This window comes from Puma concolor, chromosome B1 (assembly GCF_028749965.1).
Source record: "Puma concolor isolate L17-30 chromosome B1, mPumCon1.1.hap2, whole genome shotgun sequence".
In the NCBI taxonomy this organism is placed as follows: domain Eukaryota; kingdom Metazoa; phylum Chordata; class Mammalia; order Carnivora; family Felidae; genus Puma; species Puma concolor.
The window spans coordinates 116,739,554-116,760,679 of record NC_141670.1 but is presented as its reverse complement, the minus strand read 5'-3'; the positions used below and the strand labels follow the sequence as shown (position 1 = coordinate 116,760,679).

The 21,126-nt window shown below is 38.8% G+C and overlaps 1 long non-coding RNA gene across 1 annotated transcript in view; it reads right to left on the bottom strand.

Annotated features, from left to right (window-relative positions):
• LOC147581831 (uncharacterized) overlaps positions 1–19,382 on the bottom strand; it is a 50,029-nt gene extending 30,647 nt beyond the window's left edge. The window contains exon 1 of the long non-coding RNA XR_015250306.1: positions 16,702–19,382. This is a non-coding gene — a long non-coding RNA (uncharacterized LOC147581831). The remainder of the gene's footprint in view (positions 1–16,701) is intronic.
• Between the last annotated feature and the right edge of the window lie 1,744 nt (positions 19,383–21,126).

Here is a 21,126-nt window from a genome sequence, read left to right as displayed (position 1 = left end):
GCTATTCTTGATTTGAGCTATTCAAGTACATCAAGGTATGTCCTCACCTGTGTGGAGTCTTTTGTTTTGTCCTGTCACGGTTGAAAGCAGGCTCCAGAGATCTAAGAAGAACATCCACACTGATGTAAGGAATGGGGAAAAGATGTGGCATCAGCAATATGTCCCTTTAATTAGGAAGTCATTTAACATTAGAATCCAGTATTTACCATTCTGCCTGTGTCCTACACAGTTTAAGTCAGCACTACTGTTAAACATCTAAGTTTAAATAAAGTAAAATGGACCTATTAGTTAAAATATCAGAATCAGAGCAAAAAATGCACAGTATTTAATATTTACCAAAATCTTATAACTTAAAAAATTGGGAAATGGGGAATGTTGAACAAACTGCCTTATGTTGCAATATGGAATAAAGGAAATGATTTTTAATTTAGAGAACAACTTGGGCAAACTAATTTCTTTTTGATCCTCTATGAGTTTTCGAAATGGACAGAAATTTTTTTTAATTTCAAAAATAAAGTCACTTTATAATGTGACTTTGAGGGGTGCCTGGGTGGCTCAGTCGGTTGAGCGTCCGACTTCGGCTCAGGTCACGATCTCACGGTTCGTGAGTTCGAGCCCTGCGTCAGGCTCTGGGCTGATGGCTCGGAGCCTGGAGCCTGCTTCCAATCCTGTGTCTCCCTCTCTCTCTGCCCCTCCCCCATTCATGCTCTGTCTCTCTCTGTCTCAAAAATAAATAAACATTAAAAAAAATTTTTTAAAAATAATGTGACTTTGATAAATAATACTGATTTGGTTCAATCAGCGATGGGTAAGACAAACATGGGTGACTGAATTAGTTTCTGATATATAAGGGAAGGAAGGAAGGAAGGAAGGAAGGAAGGAAGGAAGGAAGGAAGGAAGGAAGGAAGGAAGGGGCTCCTAGGTGGCTCAGTCAGTTGAGGGTCTGACTTCAGCTTAGGTCATGATCTCACGGTTTGTGGGTTCAAGCCTTTGTGTGGGGCTCTGTGCTGACAGCTCAGAGCCTGGAGCCTGCTTTGGATTCTGTGACTCCCTCTCTCTCTCTGCACCACCCCCAACTCCGCTCATGCTCTGTCTCTCTCTGGCTTCAAAAGATAAATAAACAGGGGCGCCTGGGTGGCTCAGTTGGTTGAGTGTCCAACTTTGGCTCAGGTCATGATCTTGCAGTGTGTGGGTTTGAGCCCCACGTCGATTTGGATTCTGTGTCTCCTTTGGATTCTTTGGATTCTGTGTCTCCTTCTCTCTCTGCCCCTCCCCCACCTGTGCTCTGTCTCTGTCTCTCAAAAATAAATAAATGTAAAAAAAGATTCCAAAAATATAAATAAATGTTGAAAAAATTTTTTAAAAAAGAAAGAAAGAAGAGAGGGAGGGGGGAAGGGAGGGAGGGAGGAAAGAAGGAATGAAAAAAGGAAAGAAGGAAAGAAGGAAAGGAAGGAGGGAGGAAGAGTGAATCACCAAATGTAAGACAGTTTCACTGAAGACTCTATATGGTTAACCAGATTCAAACTGGATTAAAACACAATTCATGGAGGGAAATTACATGTATCAATTGTTCAAAAGCGGCTTGACTATAAGGTTTATAGATTCAAATTTACAGTTGCTTGGGGAGGAGAAAATGCCAACCACAGTGAGAGGAAGGCATAGTGAATGCCAGACACCATTCTAGATACCATTATTTTAATGAATAGGGTATTTATACTTAATTTAAACTTAGATATTGAATGATACTGTGCAACTCAAGGTTTGCAGAACACTGGAAGAAGAGGAAAGATAAGGAATTCACACATTAAGCCAAGATTATAATAGAAGTACTATTGGAACATGAACAAGGAAATAAATACCTTTTTATTTAGGGGATAGACATGGGAGCTTGCAAATGGTTTCAAGAGTTCATTGTAAAGCTATGGAGGTAAGTTTTAGAAGATGAATTGGATCCATCAGGCAGACGCAGTGGAGAATGGGACCCCATGCAATTGGAACAGCAGCATATATTGAGGCATGAACCCATGAAAAAAACCTGAAAGGTTTGTGAGCAGTGGATAGCTGTGGCAAGAGTTGGAACCCGAAAAATAAAAGAGTGTAAAGTTTACAAATTACTCTGGGTGATTTATAAACTGCTAAAAAGTACTTTTTCTCTAACCAGTGGACAATAGAGACTCAAGAGGGATTTTAACCAGATGAAGAGTTTTTATAAAAGTAATTCAGGGGCGCCTGGGTGGCGCAGTCGGTTAAGCGTCCGACTTCAGCCAGGTCACGATCTCGCGGTCCGTGAGTTTGAGCCCCGCGTCAGGCTCTGGGCTGATGGCTCGGAGCCTGGAGCCTGTTTCCGATTCTGTGTCTCCCTCTCTCTCTGCCCCTCCCCCGTTCATGCTCTGTCTCTCTCTGTCCCAAAAATAAATTTAAAAAAAAAAAAAAAACGTTGAAAAAAAAAAGTAATTCAGATAAAACTGTAGATGTATAGGAGAAGGTAAGACTGGAGGCAGGGAGACCATTTAATTGCTATTTTGTGGGCGAGAGAAGATCATAACCTCCACTAAATCAGTAGTGGTAGGAATAGAGAAGAGGAAAGAGACTCAATACATATTCAGGGGGTAGGAAAAGTCCAACTTAAATAAATCTATGAGTAGAAGAGTCAAGGAGGACCCAGTGCTTCTGACTTTGATGACTGGTGGATGATGGTACCATTAATTGAGGTGTGGAATATTGAAGAAAACAGGCTTGAAGGGAGCAAATAACAGATTCATTTAGCACAAGATAAGGTGATAATATGGCAAACCAATAGAGGTATCTCCTAGATATTTGGAAATGAGCACCCAGAGCTCAAGAAATAGACATGCTAACAGCAAAAGGTTTGGGATCCAGGAGTGTGTTGGAATCCAATGAAGATGAGACCCTTCTCAGACACTAGATAAAAGCAAGTATCAATGAAGTAGATGAAACTTCTGGGACATTAGACAAGAACTGGTATTTTGGTGCCTTAAGAGATGGTGATTTATGGTTTTGTCTGCTTAGATTGCTCCTTCTTGGAAGGCAGCCAATATGTAAGAAGTCCAACAAGGCCATGTGAGAAGTTACCGGAAGCTAGACTGGATGCTCCAGCCCCACCCCCTCCAAGGTCCAAGCAGAAGAACCACCCACTGAGCCTCAACCAATCCACAGAATGGTAAGGAGTAATAAATTGTTGCTTTATGCTACCGAGTGTTTGGAATTGTCTGTAACAACTCATAACTAAGACAGCTTTTTAGATCTAAATGCTGGGCTAAAAATGCTCCCCCACAAGAGGAATAAATATAACAGTATTTTAACTCATTTACTTGCATGCTGGCTTAAATTTTAATATTTTTAACGGAAGTACTAGTACTCACTGATTCATCTATTCTACAAGAAATTATGAAGTGCTATGTTACAATAGCCACTCTTCCAGATGCCTTGGGTACCCAGCTTCCAAAAAGACAAGAAAGATCCCTGATTTCATGATGCAGCTTCCATTCAAATGAAGGGGAGGAAAAGCAGATAATAAATTAGTAAACAGATAAATGGACAAAAGATAAAAGTACAAAGAGAAAAAGTGGGTAAGGAACTTTCTTAAGATTGGAGGATTGAAAATGGTTGTCTAAGAATAGGGTTATTTGAGCTGAGACCAGAATAACAAGAAGTAACCCATTATGAGAAGATCTGCGGGGGAAGAGGAATAGAGCAAAACTGTCCAGAGGACACCCCTGGCTGCACTGGGCAGGGGTGCAATAGGGTTTTTGGAGGACTAGAAAAGTCACTGTTGCCAGAACAGAGTGAGCAAGAGGGAGAGAGGTATGAGATGAACAGAAGAGCAGGCAGAGGCCAGAAAAATCATACAGAGGCCTTATGGGTCACAGGAAATCAACCGGGCTTTATTCCTTTGGAAATAGAACCTACTGGGGAGCATAATTACATTTGTTGTTAGTTGGCTTAAAGAGAAGAGTAGACCCTTGAAAAAACTTTTCAACTCACAGGCTGAGGACTTATTTCAAAGATTACCTCAATTCACTTGAAAGAAAGGTTACACCAGTGCCAATCAAGAGAAGGAACATCCCATGAAGGAGGCCTGGAACATGGCAAAACTCAGCCCCTGCAACCACCACAGCCATTGTAGCAACAATGTAACAGAGCAGACAGGATGCTGAGGTAAGCAAAAAAACAGAGACCAAAGAAAGAGGCCAAGTCTGCCAGTTCTAGATTACCAATGATAATAGTAATTTACATTTTCAGAGCCTATAGAGAACCCACATCATCTCACTTGATCCTTACAGCTGCCCTGTGCAAAAAGGCTGAATAGGTATTATCTCCATCTTAGAGATGGGAATCAAGTTTCAAGGAGGCTAGACTGCTCCACCAAAGCCACACAATCAAGGATAAAATGAAGATCCTCTGTCCTAGTCCCCCTCATTAAATCACACTACCTAACCAAATCCTCAGTACTCCTAAAACATGTGGAAAATTACAGAACATAGGAAATTGTTTAAAAACTCATCAGAGGGGCAGCTGGGTGGCTCAATAGGCTAAGCGTCTGACTCTTGATTTCAGTTCAGGTCATGATCTCACAGCTCGTGGGTTTGAGCCCCACATCAGACTCTGCGCTGACAACATGGAGCCTGCTTACAATCCTCTCTTTCCCTCTCTCTCCATCCCTCCCTTGCTTGTTCTGTCTCTCAAAAATAAACATTAAAAAAAATTCATCAGAGAAAACATATTGAAAAGTAGCCTCCCATTCGTCTGCATTGGACCCTAGGCTGGGTTGTGGTGCTTGGTGATTCAAGAATAGATATGCCCTTCAGGGCTGCCTGGGTGGCTCAGTCAGTTAAGTGTCCCACTTCGGCTCAGGTCATGACCTCATGATTTGTGGGTCTGAGCCCCGCGTCAGGCTCTGTGCTGACAGCTCAGAGCCTGGAGCCTGCTTTGGATTCTGTGTCTCCATCTCTCTCTCTGCACCTACCCCACTCGCACTCTCTCTCAGAAATAAACATTAAAAAAAAATAATTTAAAAAAAAAGGATAAATATGCCCTTCAGAACGATCACCCACCTGACTTTATGAGGTCCTATGTCTTCAACAAACACAGAAAAGAGAATTTTATGTCATGTTAGGGGCCTAAATTTGAGATTTAGCTCTGCAAATTAAATTTCAAAGCAGTCACTTACCTCATCGGGCAGTCTTTTATGGGTCTTACAGTTCTTAGGAAATATGGGAAAATAACTATTGAGAAAGGCTGTTGATAGTAACTCTCTCTTGTTCTTGTATGTTCTCCATTTTCTTTTACATTTTCCTCAAACAGAATAGAACCATGTGAGTAAAGAGCCTGAAATTATCACAATAATAGTCCTATAGCAAATGAGTAAGTCCACTAAGTTTACAAATAATGGAATGTTATGTATAAAAGTTCACAAAGTTAATACCAGCAAACATACACACAAATACCAGCAAATGAAACAGAAGAGACTTTATTCTAGATTATAGTGACCTCCTTCCTAGAGTTTTCGTGGATGGTTTGTGAGGCAATTCCTAGACCAGTGTTTGCCCTCAAGGAATGTTTAATTAGTGTCTACATCTTAGCAACGAAATGCTTTGAAATGCTGAAATGTACAAACATTCCATGTACCAAATATTTTAATTAACTATTTAATGTTTATATTTGCTGTGAGGAAGCTTATATATGAGTTTCAATTTATTATGTATTTTTAAAGCAATAAATCTTAAAACAGTATTTTGTGTTGTACAACAGATTATTTGATTCATAATCTGACAACCTAGTGTAAAAATTCCAATCTATGGGGTCACTGAGTTACTTTTATAATGTATTTTTCAAAGCTGAGGGACTCAAAGCTACAAAACTGTTTTGGGGTTTCTACATCACAAACTTTGCTTCCCTAGTTGTATTTAAGCAGCCTCTACAGAATTCTCAAAATGATATGCCCCTCAAAATTTTAAATTATATCCAGAAAGAACATTATGCTTGTATTATCCCAGTGGACTACTTGCTTTTGACATGATTCAACTTGTTTTGTTTTCAAGTGTTGAAAGGGGTGGAAAAATTGATCTGTTTAATGAACATTTCTGAAGAATATTAACACACAACAAGTGAAAAAGGACATGCTTTTAAAAGTTTAGAACTTAGAAAAAACAAAGCCAGCTGTTAGGGGGAAAAAAATGAGTCTACTGAAAAAACGAACACAGTTTTATTTTCATAGTCCCAAAGACCATTAATGTTTTCAATCTAAGAGAGCAATAAAGGCCACTTTGGATAATATCCATCCAGGAACAGCACTGCTTTGAAACATGAAGGAAACAAGTTCCTGTGAAAGGGGATATAATAAGAGTAAGCAACCATAGAAATAATAGACCACCACCACCTAGAAGCCTGATGCATAAGGTACTGTGTGCACACCGCACAGTGTGTTTGCGTGAACACACAGTGAGCACATTTAAGGGACCTAGGGGAACAGAGAGATTTCTGAGCTCAACACAGCTGAGTTCTCCCAGGTCATCTGCTAAACAACAAAAAGAAGGAGCCTCCATTCCTCAACTCCAGATTGAAGGAGGCAGCACTGGGTGACTCCAATTATGCTTCATAAGTCATTCTATAACATCATGAGAAAATACACACAGAAGTAATTATAAGGCTAGAATAGTGATACACCTATTACCACAGGTAATGATTTGGAGAACTTTTTAGTTGAAAGATGGCAAATTTCCTAGCAATACCATAGCCTCACATTATGCTTCATCCTGTAATAATTCTTATAGAATTATTATCATTTGAGTCCCTATTTCTTTCTAGTTGTTACTATTTTGTCACCAGAAAATTTGTTCTCCATCACTAGAGTATCCAGAAATGTGTTGGGCCACCACCTAGTCGAGATGTAGCCAAGAAGTTTCCCACATCAGCAGGTGGGTGCTGGCACTTTCCACACATTATCTCTTTCCTCCATAGGAAGTGTTGTCATCCCTGTTATGCAGATGAAGGAGCCGAAGCTCAGAAATTCACTCTGTTCATAAGCAGAGATTTACACCCAGCTTTAAAGATGGTACATTTTCCTCATACCATCATTTGATGCCATCACAAAAACTAGGAAAATATTGATTAATGAAAATATAGTTTATGCCACATGTCTGTAAATTACTACATCCTTAAAAACATTTATGAAAATCTAATTTCAAAAAGTTTCAATTCATGGGCATTTGCTTATGGTTGTTTGTTACTCCACTCCAACAAAATGAAATTATCTGTGCATCTGCCTGCTGCTCCATTGGGTTGGAAGGTCATCAAGGATAGGAGTTGTGTGCGATTCATTTATAGATTTCCAATCTAGCCCTCTGCGTGCCAAATAGTAGTGCTTAATAAATGCAGATAAATTTGAAAAATTTGAGATAAATTTATGGGATAAAACAGTAATACTGAGAAAATTCTAACCATGATATCGGTTTGTTTCATGTATTTTCCTTTATTACTACTTTATTAGTTTGTGAATTAGGGAAGAGCCCCTTTGTTAACTTCTAGTGACAATCCAAGCAGAGTGGGCCACCAGCATTCTCTGTAAGCATAGTTTGGGAAAGACTGGTCAAAGATAGAAATAGAATCTGGGTGACGTCCTCCTTCAAACTCCAGTGAGTCCTGCCTCTGGGGAAATCAGTGAAATCATGCCAGTCTCTACTTTTTATTGTTTGTTTGTTTGTTTGTTTGTTTGTGTTACACATCATGGTGCAAGCAACTCAAGCAGATCTCCTGAAATGGCTTTTCACATTTCCCATTTTACCCCATACTCATCCCCACCCCCACCCAAAGACAGGAGGAAATTAGCTCTTTGGCTGACTATCCAATCTCATGTCCACTGAGACACATTAGTAATTCTCAATGGGGCAACGGTAGTGAATCTGGCTGATGATAGCTGAGCTGAGCAGTTAGTTGACCTACCTGCTGATGAGCTCATCCCCAAAGCCATTCATGACTCTAGCAGATGTTTAGACTTCATGGAGTTGTAGCCTTCTTTTTCAGTCTCCAAAGCCATCCAGGACCCCATAAAAATTTGCTAAGCAATGGGGCACACACAGCTAGACCATGGAGAACAAGGAGAAAGACATCCAGAGGACCAGCTACTGTACTACTTCCTCACACCCAAAATCATACTACTGTAGCTGCAAATGACTTGCTATAGTGCACAGCTGTGCAAGCTGTCTGCTAGAAAAAGAATGAAGAATGAAGAATTTGCACTGAAATCAAAATCTGTCTGCTTACATGAAGGGAAAAATCTCACTATAGCAAACAAATCATAGTGATTCTGAAAAAAGCTAAAGTGGTAGCTTCAAAGACCAGCACCTCTTCTTTATCTGCAGGAAAAGCATAACCTAGGAAATGAGTTGTCAAAATAATTGCTAAAACTTCTCTGGAATAATTCTTTTTTTTCATGAGAAATAAGTAGATAGCTCACACGTCCTGGTGCACAGACCCTGAATGTTTCATAGAAATAATGCATTATAATAATACATTACCAGGCTTTGATAACACTGGATTGGAGCTTGTAATTGTATGATTGTAATCTTGTTACAAGGATTGTAACCTTGCCAAGATGGCCAACATATACCAATATTATTGCTGAATTTGGATGTGTGTGCCTATGCAAGTATGTATATATACACATATACATATTCATTTTAAATGTGGGCATCAAAAACTAAAAAGCTCTGTGTTAAAATCCCAGTTTCTGGCCCAACTAAAAAGAAAGTCATATACTTCTTACATTTTACTTGTATTTTCTAAGAATATTTTTCAAATGCATGGTATCCATGTTTTCAAACCAAAGAACAATTTTTGCCCTATTGTAATATGTGGCTTAGAGATTGTACAACTGAAAATTCTAGAATTCTAGCTGAATACATCAGTTTTGATACATATCATAAATGAGATACAAATCAACTCCATACATCCAGCCAGGCTTGTGTTTAACAATGCAAGAAACTCCTCAACAAAAATGTTTAGGTAGTCTCTTGCTTTGGGGTTAAATTCTAACAATTTCCAGCCTTGGTTTTGTCACATTCCAGTGAGTTTCTGAATTTTTAAAATGTGTTACAAACCTTCCAAATAAAATATGGAATTAAATTTGGAAAACCACTCATTCTTTTTAGTGTTCAAATGGAACATATACACTGTAGATTGTAGTGGGGGGAAGTTTTATAAAGTCAACAATTTTTAAAGGGTTAGAAATAGTGGACTAGAGGCTGAGGGCATAGACACTAAGTCTTCACAACTAAGACAACAATGGAAAGAAAATCCATCAATGAGACTTCTGCCTCATCCACACAAAAGCATATTATTTTAGGTATAAAATACTTTCAATTTTGAATATTGCTCCTAATACAGTCTCCATTTTTCGTTAAGTAGAGCAATTTCCTTTTAAGTGGAAGTAGTTGCATCTTCACATCTATTTGAAAATGCAATTAGATGGAAATGTAATACACCACAGCTGGAAAATGAACAATCCATTTTCCCTCTTCCTAGACAAGGTCACACTGCTGAGCACACTCAAGTTAAGCGTGATACAGAAGTTAAGCCATAAATCCAATGAGATGGAAGGCTCTGGCACCCAAGCCACAGTAAGGCCCGGTGTCAAAGGGGCTCACACTTGATTCTGTCTGTCGCATTTAAAAACTCTCAGTTCATATTAACAAATAACCCCTCTGTTGGAGGGAAAAAAAGTGTAGTATTTTATAGACCAGATAAACAAAAGACACTGTCATTTTTAAACCAAAACATATTTAGGGGAAAAAATGTAAGTGAAACTAATTTGCTACATATGTTTTATACATACAGTACATAAGGGGGTTTCTCCGACGCCATATGGAAAGCATCTGAACTTGTAAGACAATGACCTTCATAAATCACTCTAGGCTCCAACTCCAAATTATGTCTTGTTCCCTCACTCATGGGATAGTCACTATATCTCATATAAATTCATTATGTTATATGTGCACAATAATCTATCTCTACCTTTATAAGGAATGATGTCATAACACACAGGCAAGGTTTTTTAAAAAAGGGAACAAGTTCTCCCGCCAGATGGGCCAACCTATAATACTGCTTCCCCAAACACATTATGTTTCACAATGCAGAGTATCCATGCTGCTTAAAGGAAAGGCAAATCAATGGAGAAATAATTGAACATTCTGAGAACAAAATGTTTTTTGAGTCTGCCTGATATCTTCTTCTTCCAAGGTAAATGTAAAATAAAATAGCCTTATTCTTTTTGCATACTTTCTTCTTATATATTTCCCATTAATATCCATCAAAAGGGAGCCTATAGCCTGCCTAGTAACTTTCATCTGTATTGGATCACTAACTATGGCACTGGCAGGTTTTTCTCTAAACAAATGTCTGGCCATGACAAAGGTTTTTTGGGGGGGGGGGGGGTTAAATATTTTTTAAGTCATTTTACCTATTTTGAGAGAATGAGAGAGAGAGAAAGACAGAGAATCCCAAGCAGAGTCCACACTGTCAGTACAGAGCCCAAAAGGGGGCTCTCAAACTGTGAGATCATGACCTGAGCCAAGATCAAGAGTCTGACATTTAACCAACTGAGCCACCCAGGCGCCCACATGACCAAAGTTTAAATTAAGGGAACAGCAAGTTTTGGGCTCTGGTTGACAAAGGGGAAAAAAAAAAAAAGAAATGCATATTCTCTACCTCTAGCCTCTTTTTCCATAGAAAGTTTCTTGTTACCAACTTCCTTATGGATCCAATCTTTCTTCTTTTTTCTATTTTTTCTATTAGAGGAGTGCAGATTTATCTGTCCCCTTATTTACTTCCAATCACTTTAGGAAATAGCACTGAGCTAAGATGTATACCAACCACTTGGTCCTTCTTCTAAAGAAACTTAAGGCTCTTAAATCTATAACCTTAATGAAAACTACAAAAACCATGTGTAAACATATCTAAGTACTATTTTTTCACTCTTGAAATTGTCTCCCTCTTCTTACTTCTAGCTTTCTTTTTCACCCTACAACAGGGATCAAGCATATAACATAAAGGTTTGAAGAGGCCAGGTTGGAGCCCATAATATTTACATGTTGAATGAATTAAGGGAACATTATGGCTAGAATGGGGAGTTTTTAGGGGAATTACAACCTAGAGAAATTATGCCCCATCTGAAGTGAGCACCTTTGAAAAATTGTTGAAAGTCAGGATTGCTCCAGGGGTAGAAAAAAACACTATATGGGCCAACCATGTACAAGCTGAAAAATCATGTCTACAGGCTAGTTTAGGCCTGCAAAACAAAAGTGTACAACTCCTGACTTAGAAGCTAAATTTGCCGAAAGAAGAAAGTATAGTTAAAAATACAGGATCTCAATGAACTCTAGCTGCTATATGATTCTAGGTGTTTTTATAAATGTCTGAAGAAATCAGTAAGATTGACAAAGCAGGGGACTATAATAACATCAAAAAAATGAGTAATCTCTACCTTTAATATTCAAATTTTGCATGAGACTATCAGGAGAAGGGTATTTGATAATACACTTATAATTGAGCTTATTTTCTACTGTTTTTAAATATTATGATAAATAGATTAAGACCATCATAATCTCTAATTACAGGAAATATCCTGAAAGGCTGCAAATTCATATGATTAAGCATGTGCACACACACACACACACACACACACACACACACACACAGAATACTAACAATAACAAAATGCCAGAAAATTTGATTTTTCTATTATTAAATTTTGATGCTTCCCTTGGAAAATCCAGTTTCTAAAAATAAATGCCCTAATGTCCCTCTTTTGTTTAATTACTTACTGGAAATTCAGCAGTATTATGAAGAAACAAGTTTGCACATAAATATTATACTAAATATTATCTTTAAAGATTCTGACCCTATCATGAGAAAATTAAAAAGAGTACTATATTATGAAATATCACCATTGCTTTAAAAATAATTTTAATCACATGGGTATATACATTTATAAGATCAGGCCACTCAATGTATATAACTATACATATATTTTCATAACTAATTGCAAATTTAACTTTACTTCCATAAATTGCTACCATTTTTAATCATTTGATAAAAACCACTGCATCTCTCTTCACTTCTAGCCACTGGAGAGTAACAAGGTCCAGAGTTATACCCTCATTATAAATAACTACAAAGCCAGGCAAAATGGTAAAAGAACTTATTTCAAACATGGACAACAAGACTGTAATCTTTCAGAAAAGGGAACTACAATTGCCCCAGATTTTGACTGGGGAAAATTTTTAGACCATAAATTAGGGAGGGAGAATACAATAGAGCCTGGAAGTCCTGCTGAATTAAAGAGACAGAAATCAGAGTTCAGAGAAACTAAAATGCCTATGATTTGTTGGACAGAGTACAGAAGAGGGACAAAAAGTTTTAGAAACCTGTATAATGTTTCCCTGAGACTTGGGATAAATAACAAATTTTTATGCCTAGAACATAATCCCTAGAGTCAAGGAAGAGAATAATTACCAGGGAGCTGTAAGCTAAACAATTCTCAGAGCACACAGGACTGATAATCATCATGAATAGTTCCACAATTCAGAGTGAAGAGACCTCATTACATACACACGGAATTGAGTGGAGATCCCCAAAAGGTTATACCTCAGTAGAAGGGTTTAACTAGCCCTGGAATAAAGGTTATTCTATACTTAAAAACAAATCCTGGAAGGATCAGCCTAATGCACAGGTACCCTAGCTGCCTGCAAAAACAAAGTCCAACAATCTTTAAAGACCACATCAGGAGCGCGTGGGTGGCTCAGTCAGTTAAGCACCCAACTCGTGGTTTTGGCTCAGGTCGTGATCTCACGGTTTGTGGGTTCAAGCCTCACGTCCTGCTCTGTACTGCCATGTGGAGCCTGCTTGGGATTCTCTCTCCCTCTGTCTCTCTGCCCCCCCCCCCCATTCTCTCTCTCTCTCTCGCTCTCTCTCAAAATAAATAAATAAACTTGCTCCACTCTGCCATGTGGAGCCTGCTTGGGATTCTCTCTCTCTCCCTCCCTCTCTCTCTGCTCATCCTCCATTCTGTCTCTCCCAAAATAAATAAATAAACCTTTTTTTAAAATTCAAAAAAATAATAATAATAAATAACAATCACAACAAAATCAAGCAGTCAACAATGAGAACTTCACAATGTCTGGCATCCAAAGAAAGAAAATTTCTACACATGCAAAAAAAAAAAATTTCTAGATATATGACCCATAACAAAAAATAATCAATCAATAGAAATAGAAACAGACATGACAGAGATGACAGAATTAGCAAACAAGATGGTTAAGACAGCTATGCTCAAAAATTTAAAAGAAATTATGGATGCAATAAGCAGACATGTGGAATATATAAAAACATCTGATTAGAACTTCTAGATATAATAAATAAAGTATCTAGAATAAAAACTCCATTGGATAGCATTAAAAGCAAAGTAGACACAGCTGAAGATGACTGAAACTAAACACAACAACGGATTTATCCAAATGAAATCTAGAGAGAAAAAAGACTGAAAAATAAATGAAAAGAGACATAGCTACCTAAAGGACACTATCAAGTATTCTAACCTATGTATAATTGGAGGCACAATTATACAGAAAAGCAGGTGAGGAACAGAAAAAATAACTGAAGAAGTAATGGATAAAGATTTTTTTCTAATTTAATGAAAACTACAAATGTACAATTTCTAGGACTCAATGACTGACTCCTAAGCAGGATAAACACAAAGAAAACTATACCAGAGCATGCAGTCAAATGGTTGAAAACCACTAATAGAGAGACCATCTTAAAAGCAACAGGGGGAAAAAGACACATTACATACAGAGAAACAAAAATTAAAATATTACAGTCTTCTTGTTCTAAACTCTGCAAGCGAGCAGACAACAGAATGGCATCTTTAAAGTGCTGAGGGAGCAAGATCAACCTGGAACTCTATACTCGGCAAACAGAAAGAATTTATTACTAGCAACTCACGCTGCAGGTAAATCTTAATGGAAGTTCTTCAGGCAGAAAGCAAATGTCACTAGATGAAAACATGGATACAAATCTACTTGCAAACTATGCAAATGAATGAAGAATTCCAAAAATGGTAAATACGTGGATAAGTATAAAAAGACATTTTTTTTAGATTTCCTTAAAAGTTAACTGTTTAATGAAAAAAATAATAACGTATTGTGTTGCTTATAACATATGTAGAAATAAATGATTAGAACTATAGCACAAAGAATGAGAGGGGAAATACAATATACAGTTATGAGCTCCCTACATCATATGTAAACTGATTCAGTGTTTTTGAAGGTAAACTGTGATAAATTAAAGATGCGTACTATAAACCCTAGAGCATCGCTAAAAGCAAAGATATATTTAATATAAAAATAAACTAAATAAACAAGTGGAATACTTAAAAAGTAGAATAATCCAAAAATCAGAAAAGAAAGAGGGGTAAAGTAATAAAGAACATATGTAGATGGGACAAATAAAAACTGAATAGCAAGATGGGTGATTTAAACCAAATTATATCAACAAGTGCATTAAATGTAAATAATCTAGGGGCGCCTGGGTGGCTCAGTCGGTTGGGCGTCCGACTTCGGCTCAGGTCACGATCTCACGGTCCGTGAGTTCGAGCCCCGCGTCGGGCTCTGGGCTGATGGCTCAGAGCCTGGAGCATGCTTCTGATTCTGTGTCTCCCTCTCTCTCTGCCCGTCCCCCGTTCATGCTCTGTCTCTCTCTGTCTCAAAAATAAATAAACGTAAAAAAAAATTTAAAAAAAAATAAATAATCTAAACCTGCCGATTAAAAAGCAAAGATTGTCAAATGGATAAAAATCAAGACTCTGCTGTATGTGGTCTCCAAGAAACCCACTTTAAATATAGAGATACAGCCAGCGTGAAAGTAAAAGAACAGAAAGGATATATAATACAAACACTACTTATAAGAAAACTGGAGTGATTGTGTTAATATAAGACAAAATAGGTTCTACAACAGGGAATACTACCAGGATAAAGAGGAACATTTTATTATTATTATAAAGGACCCAGTTCATCTAGAGGATGGAACAGCTGATGAAACAAGTACATAGAAAATCAGCGGAGATACAAATGACAACCATTCTCAGTTTCAACTTTCTGATCCGTAATTTATTCTATCCTCTTCCACAACCTCCCTTCCTTCACTAGTTATCTCCTCCCTGTCCTGTTTCTTCCGCTCCTACTTTAGCTCCTCTTTCCTTCTCCTTTGGTCAAGAACAAGTTCAAGACTTTTCCATTCTAAAACAAATGTTCTTTCTTTGCCTCCACTTCATTATCTATCTAAGACCCTTTATCTTTCCTTCCTCTTCCTAATCCATTTTTCTGAAAGTACAAAGCAGTCCAGGCTTTCTGGAGGTCCCCTGGGACCCTGGGTCATCTTTTGCTATTCAGACGAAAGCAGGCCCTTCCATCAGAGGATCTAGCAGTTGCTACAGAGAGTGTTCTGGCAGCATCCAGCTGCTGAAAGAGACATAGGACTTTCCTTCTGATGAGGCTGTGTTTCCTATTAGCTGCCACCAGATGTGCCCAGCTGCTTCATTCTCCTTTATTCAAAATTTAAACAAGCATGCAGATCTTTCTAACCAACTGAAAAATTATTTACAGTTTTATATCTAGAAGCTTCATTAATTTGTTGATATTTGTGGGACCATTTAAAGAGAGTTTCATTTCCAGGCACTGAATCAGAAGAGTTTTTAAAATATGTGTATATTAAACCCCATGTCCAGAAGGATGTTTCCTGTATTTCATCCAGTTAAACCCTTCACTTTTGAGTCTTTACCAATATGATTTCCACCCTCATACACAGCAGCAAATCTTCATGAAAACCAATCTTACATTTCAGCAATAAACTCTTAATTGCTAAAACCAATGACTGATTTACAATCCTCATGCTACTGGACTCCCTTTATAATTTTAACACCATCTAATCCTAAAAACACACATGTCCATCAGCAGAGGGAGATCTATCATGAAATTAACAATATTTAAGTTTCAAGGCCATTTGTTTATACAGGATCAACATGCTGGGAATGGCCCCCCATAACGTATTCCCATAATCATACTTTTTTTGTAAAGGTGAGATATTTAACCTCAGTTATCTAAGACTATTGTTTCTATCTACCTGGACTCTCCCTCCAGCACACTCCCCTCATGTTAGGTGGCATTTGAGTGACCATAATATTTGGAGGATCTAGATAAGGAGAAATTCAATTGGAAATACATTTAGTTTAAATTTAGGATAGGGGCACCTGGGTGGTTCAGTCAGGTAAGTGTCTGATTCTTGGTTTCGGCTCAAATTATGATCTCAAGGCTTCATGGGTTCAAGTCCCACATTGGGCTCTGTGCTAGCAGTGTGGAGCCTGCTTGGGGATTCTCTCTCTCCTCCTCTCTCTCTGCCCCTCCCCCACTTGTGCTATCTCTGTCTCTCTCAAAATAAATAAATAAATTTAAAAAATTAAAAATAAAAAAAAGTTAGAAGGATACAATTTTGTGGTTGACAGTCAACTTAATATATAACTAAGTAACTGTTAACAGGATTTCATAGACACTTAGTAAGTAGCAGAGGTAGGATTCAAACAAGGATTGTCTGACTCTTAACACTAACAATCCTAACAAAATATTATATTACCTTTCAGTTGTTTAGTGATCCATCATCATCAAGCCCCTGATTCCTTAACTTCATCTGTCCTCAGCCTCTTCTCAGAATCTGACAATCTATTTGCAGGCACATTCCAGCATCTGGCACCTTTTCCCTCCTCTTTTCCAGGCTTCAACACACTGCTGTAGACTTATCACCCACTTTCACCTTGTATGTTCACCACATTCTGTCCAAATTCATCCCCTTATCTTTACCAGGCCCCATATTTGTTCATGCTCCTCCCTCAGCCTGAAATGGCCTTGCTCAATCACATCTGCACTCATTTTTATTAATTTCTTGCTGATTTGACAGGAAAATTTTCAAAGAAAATAACATGACATTCAATAACACGCCACTATAATGAGGAAAACATTGATGGCCAACTGGTTAATGTATGTTAATTCCGGGAGTTTAACTCTAGTATTTCTTCATGTTATTTATTGCTGTGTACCAAGCCATCTTAAAACTTACTTGTGTAAAACACAGTTTTTTAAATGTTAGAAGTGACAGAACTCTTGATTGAAGCAGACACAAGCCCACCCTGAATCAAAAGGAAGGGACACAGTCCACTCTACCTCTCCATGGGAGATGAGTCAAAGAACTTGTAAACATGTTTTAAAATTGCACAGTAACTACATAAGGATACTTTAAATGTCCTGATATCTTAGCATTCACGTGTGAAAGACACTTTAGAGAACTCTTCTGAAATTTGATAATAATCCTAAAAATTTATTTGCTGTTAATCATAATGAATGATAAAGTTGAAGGAAATTCCTGGTAATAAAAATTACTAATAGTGAAATTCTTAACAATACATTATTGATGATTAAAACTGAACTTTTACCAGCCATCCTGAAGACTGAATTATTTTTCTTTCTGAAGAGAGGAGGTAAATAAAAACGCAGTCAAAAGGCATAAGGAAAAACCTACACAGACATGTTAAACAGCTGTCAAAAGTGTCATATTCTTTTTTTTCTAGATTTTGTGATTTTTATTTTCTCTTTGTAAATAGATATCCACTTTTTACCTAATTTGTGTTAATAACTGAATAAGCTTCAGGCTCCATAGAACTGGGATCTTCCCGGTTCCCTATTTCCACTCCCTTTTTGCCTTCTCCCACCTCTGGCAATGCCTTGTCACTCTCTTCTCCCTCTGCCCATCCTATTCACACTGGTGAGTAATGTGGTGCCCACATTATTCAGCGTTCTGGATAACCCATCCTTATTCAACAATCCATTGCTGCCAATCTCATGTTTTTATTGCCATTACCAAGTGTAAGCCAATGCTCTTAAACATACATGTAGTTGGTACATATAACAAGCAGCACCCCTGGGGTGTAATCATATGACTCTTGTATATTGGTATCCTCCTGCCCCTGTAAACCTTTTCTGCGTATGGTGACAGTCTTCACCCTGCCTCTGGTGGAAGCTTCAAGACTTTTCAGATCACGTGATCAAGATTCAGAAATTAGGATTCTCAGACCAATATCAATTCACAACTCCAAACTTGACTGAATTTTAAGACTCTTCCTTTTGCCCTGCCTGGGCCTTCTGTGAGTTGCCATTTTCCCTGGAAGAACTAACCCTACTTTCTTGTCTTTCTCTGCTCAGTATGTCCACACAGGGAAGGAAGGGATAAGAGGGATTGGAAACTTAATAGGGCTTGTCAGTATAGAAGGTGCCTTGGGGCACCTGGGTGGCTCAGTCAGTTAAGTGTCTGACTTCAGCTCAGGTCACGATCTCACAGTTCATGAGTTTGAGCCCTGCATCAGGCTCTGCACTGATAGCTCAGAGCCTGAAGCCTGCTTTGGATTCTGTGTCTCCCTCTCTTTTTGCCTCTTCCCCACTTGTGTTCTTTCTCTCTCTCAAAAATAAATAAACATTAAAAAGAGAAGAAGAACGTACCTTCTCACTCTCTGGGTCTGGCAGTTGCTTACACCTGGATCTTTCTCTCACACATACTGTTGTGGATTCCTCAAAGATTCCTGTTAGGTTTCACAAACTGCGACTCCCACAGAAATTGGCAAAGCCTCTCCTTCATAAGGCTGACCTTCTTTCCCCTCAGCTTCAGTCCCCACAGCCTCTTTCCGCTGGGGACACACTGGTCCAAGGGACTGCTCTCTCAGTCACGATTCTTTCTAAAACACCCAAGGCTGATATTTCCACAGAAGTTCCAAGAGTCACGGTCCCTGGAACACCTTTCACGCTCCATCAGATGGGAATGCAGCTTCCCAGATATAGCTGTCTGCTTGACTACTATGAGCTGCCCCAGCTTTCTCAGGCTCATGCCACTTACCAAGTCTCTGTGTCCTCCTGTTTCAGGGCACACACAGAAAGCTCTCCATGTGGTCCCAGTGAAGCCCCTGCCACTGTACATTAAGTTTAGAAGCAGCCCTCACCCCCACCACTTGTAGGAGGAGAGGAGCCATAATCACATCACAGCCTTTTCCCAAAGTTTTCTCATAAAAGTCCTCTCTGTTTTCACTCTCTGGATCTTTTCATACCTTTGAAGTTTTAGCACACAGGCTAGCACTCCTTTTGGAATGCAGCATGTGCCCTATGACGATGCTTCCGCTGAAATTTCAGAATGGACTGCAGGGTTCAAAACTCAACTCAACTCTCCATTGCTAGGCCCTCCACTTTCCCTCAACCAGTAGCCAAATCTAGAAAGCTGAATGAGGGGCGCCTGGGTGGCGCAGTCGGTTAAGCGTCCGACTTCAGCCAGGTCACGATCTCGCGGTCCGGGAGTTCGAGCCCCGCGTCAGGCTCTGGGCTGATGGCTCAGAGCCTGGAGCCTGTTTCCGATTCTGTGTCTTCCTCTCTCTCTGTCCCTCCCCCGTTCATGCTCTGTCTCTCTCTGTCCCAAAAATAAATAAACGTTGAAAAAAAAAAAATTAGAAAGCTGAACGATGCTAAAACCCTTCCCTCAGCACAACTCGACACTTAGACCTCAAAAATGTCACACATTTGGCAACTTTTTCCTCGCTTTGGATCAGGAACCCAAATCCTCTCACCTGGACTACTACAAACTCCTTGGTGTTTGCTCATTCAGTAAGCATCTGTTGAGAATATACTATATCCCAATGCACTTTGGACACAAAGATTAAAAATGCAATCCCTGCACTCAAGAATTTCACATGCTAATGAAGGATAAGTGAACATTTCCAATCAATTATAATCTTATATATCCTTGAGGGCAGGACTTCTTCTGTTTTGTTGTCTACCATACTCCCAAGATTTTACCAGGATCTGGTACATAATACAAATTCAATACATAAAGGAGTAACACAGCATTTGGACACGGATGCTATCAGAGCACTAGTCAAGGCCTGTGAATGAGACCTTAGAACGACAAGGAGACCAAGGAATGCAATGCTTCAGCTGGGTTCAAGTACAAACATTCATTCCTGGCCAAGCAAAGAGAATATATGAAGGCAAGGAAGCAAAAAGAGCACGGGACAATTTGGAAACTTACAAATAGTTGAGTATGGTGTGCATGTTGAGAAAGAGGGAGGGAGGCAATTAGGCTAAAAATCTTCATAAGTCAGACCATACAGAGCATCCTGTATCATGCTACGGAGTCTCAACTGTAACTTACAGGTGGCGAGAAGTCACTGCAGGGCTTTAAGCAAGCACATACCCTGATCCATCTTTCACTGAGAAAGCTTACTCTGACAGCCATGTTAGACTTGAATTCGAGAACAAGTCTGCAGATAGAGAAGCCAGCTTGACAACAATGGAATTTTAGGGTTTTGAACTGTGAAATAAAAAAGATGCTACTCCTTTCTCCTTTTGAAAATTCCTCCTGAACTACAAATAGAATGAGAAACAGGGACACAAACACCATTTCAGCAAAACTGTATATACCTTTGAACCACAATATATGACAAAGGCTCCCAGATGCAGTAAATGTCACAGTGAGGGACCATGTCTCTATCATGGAAAGGGACACTCCAAGGGAGGTAGACGTCTGCAGCTGTACCTCTGACACAGAGCAATATTCTCCAAAACAGGTGATGCTCCCTGCAGGGCAACCCTAACAAGACTTATTTGCAACAATTTCAAGCGTGGGCAAGGACTTTCCCTGGACCCAGAAGAAACCAGGAAGGAGGAGAAATCACACAAACTCCCTACTTTCTCTGGAATGATCTGTCAGTGGAGGAGAATAGATTAGATGTATTTTGCAGATGTAATGGCAGACAATTTTACAGAGGCTGAGTCTTGTTGGCTAGAGAGAACAAAAAGAACGAAATCACAGAAACAATTTGAATCACAGGGAACTTCGAATAACCATTGACACTTGTAAGCAAAACAATTATTACAAGAGAATAGACTAACCATTCATGGTCAAAATTTTACATTACCTCTCTCTGTCCATAGAAGATCAAGTGAACAAAAAGAACTATAGATAGGAATG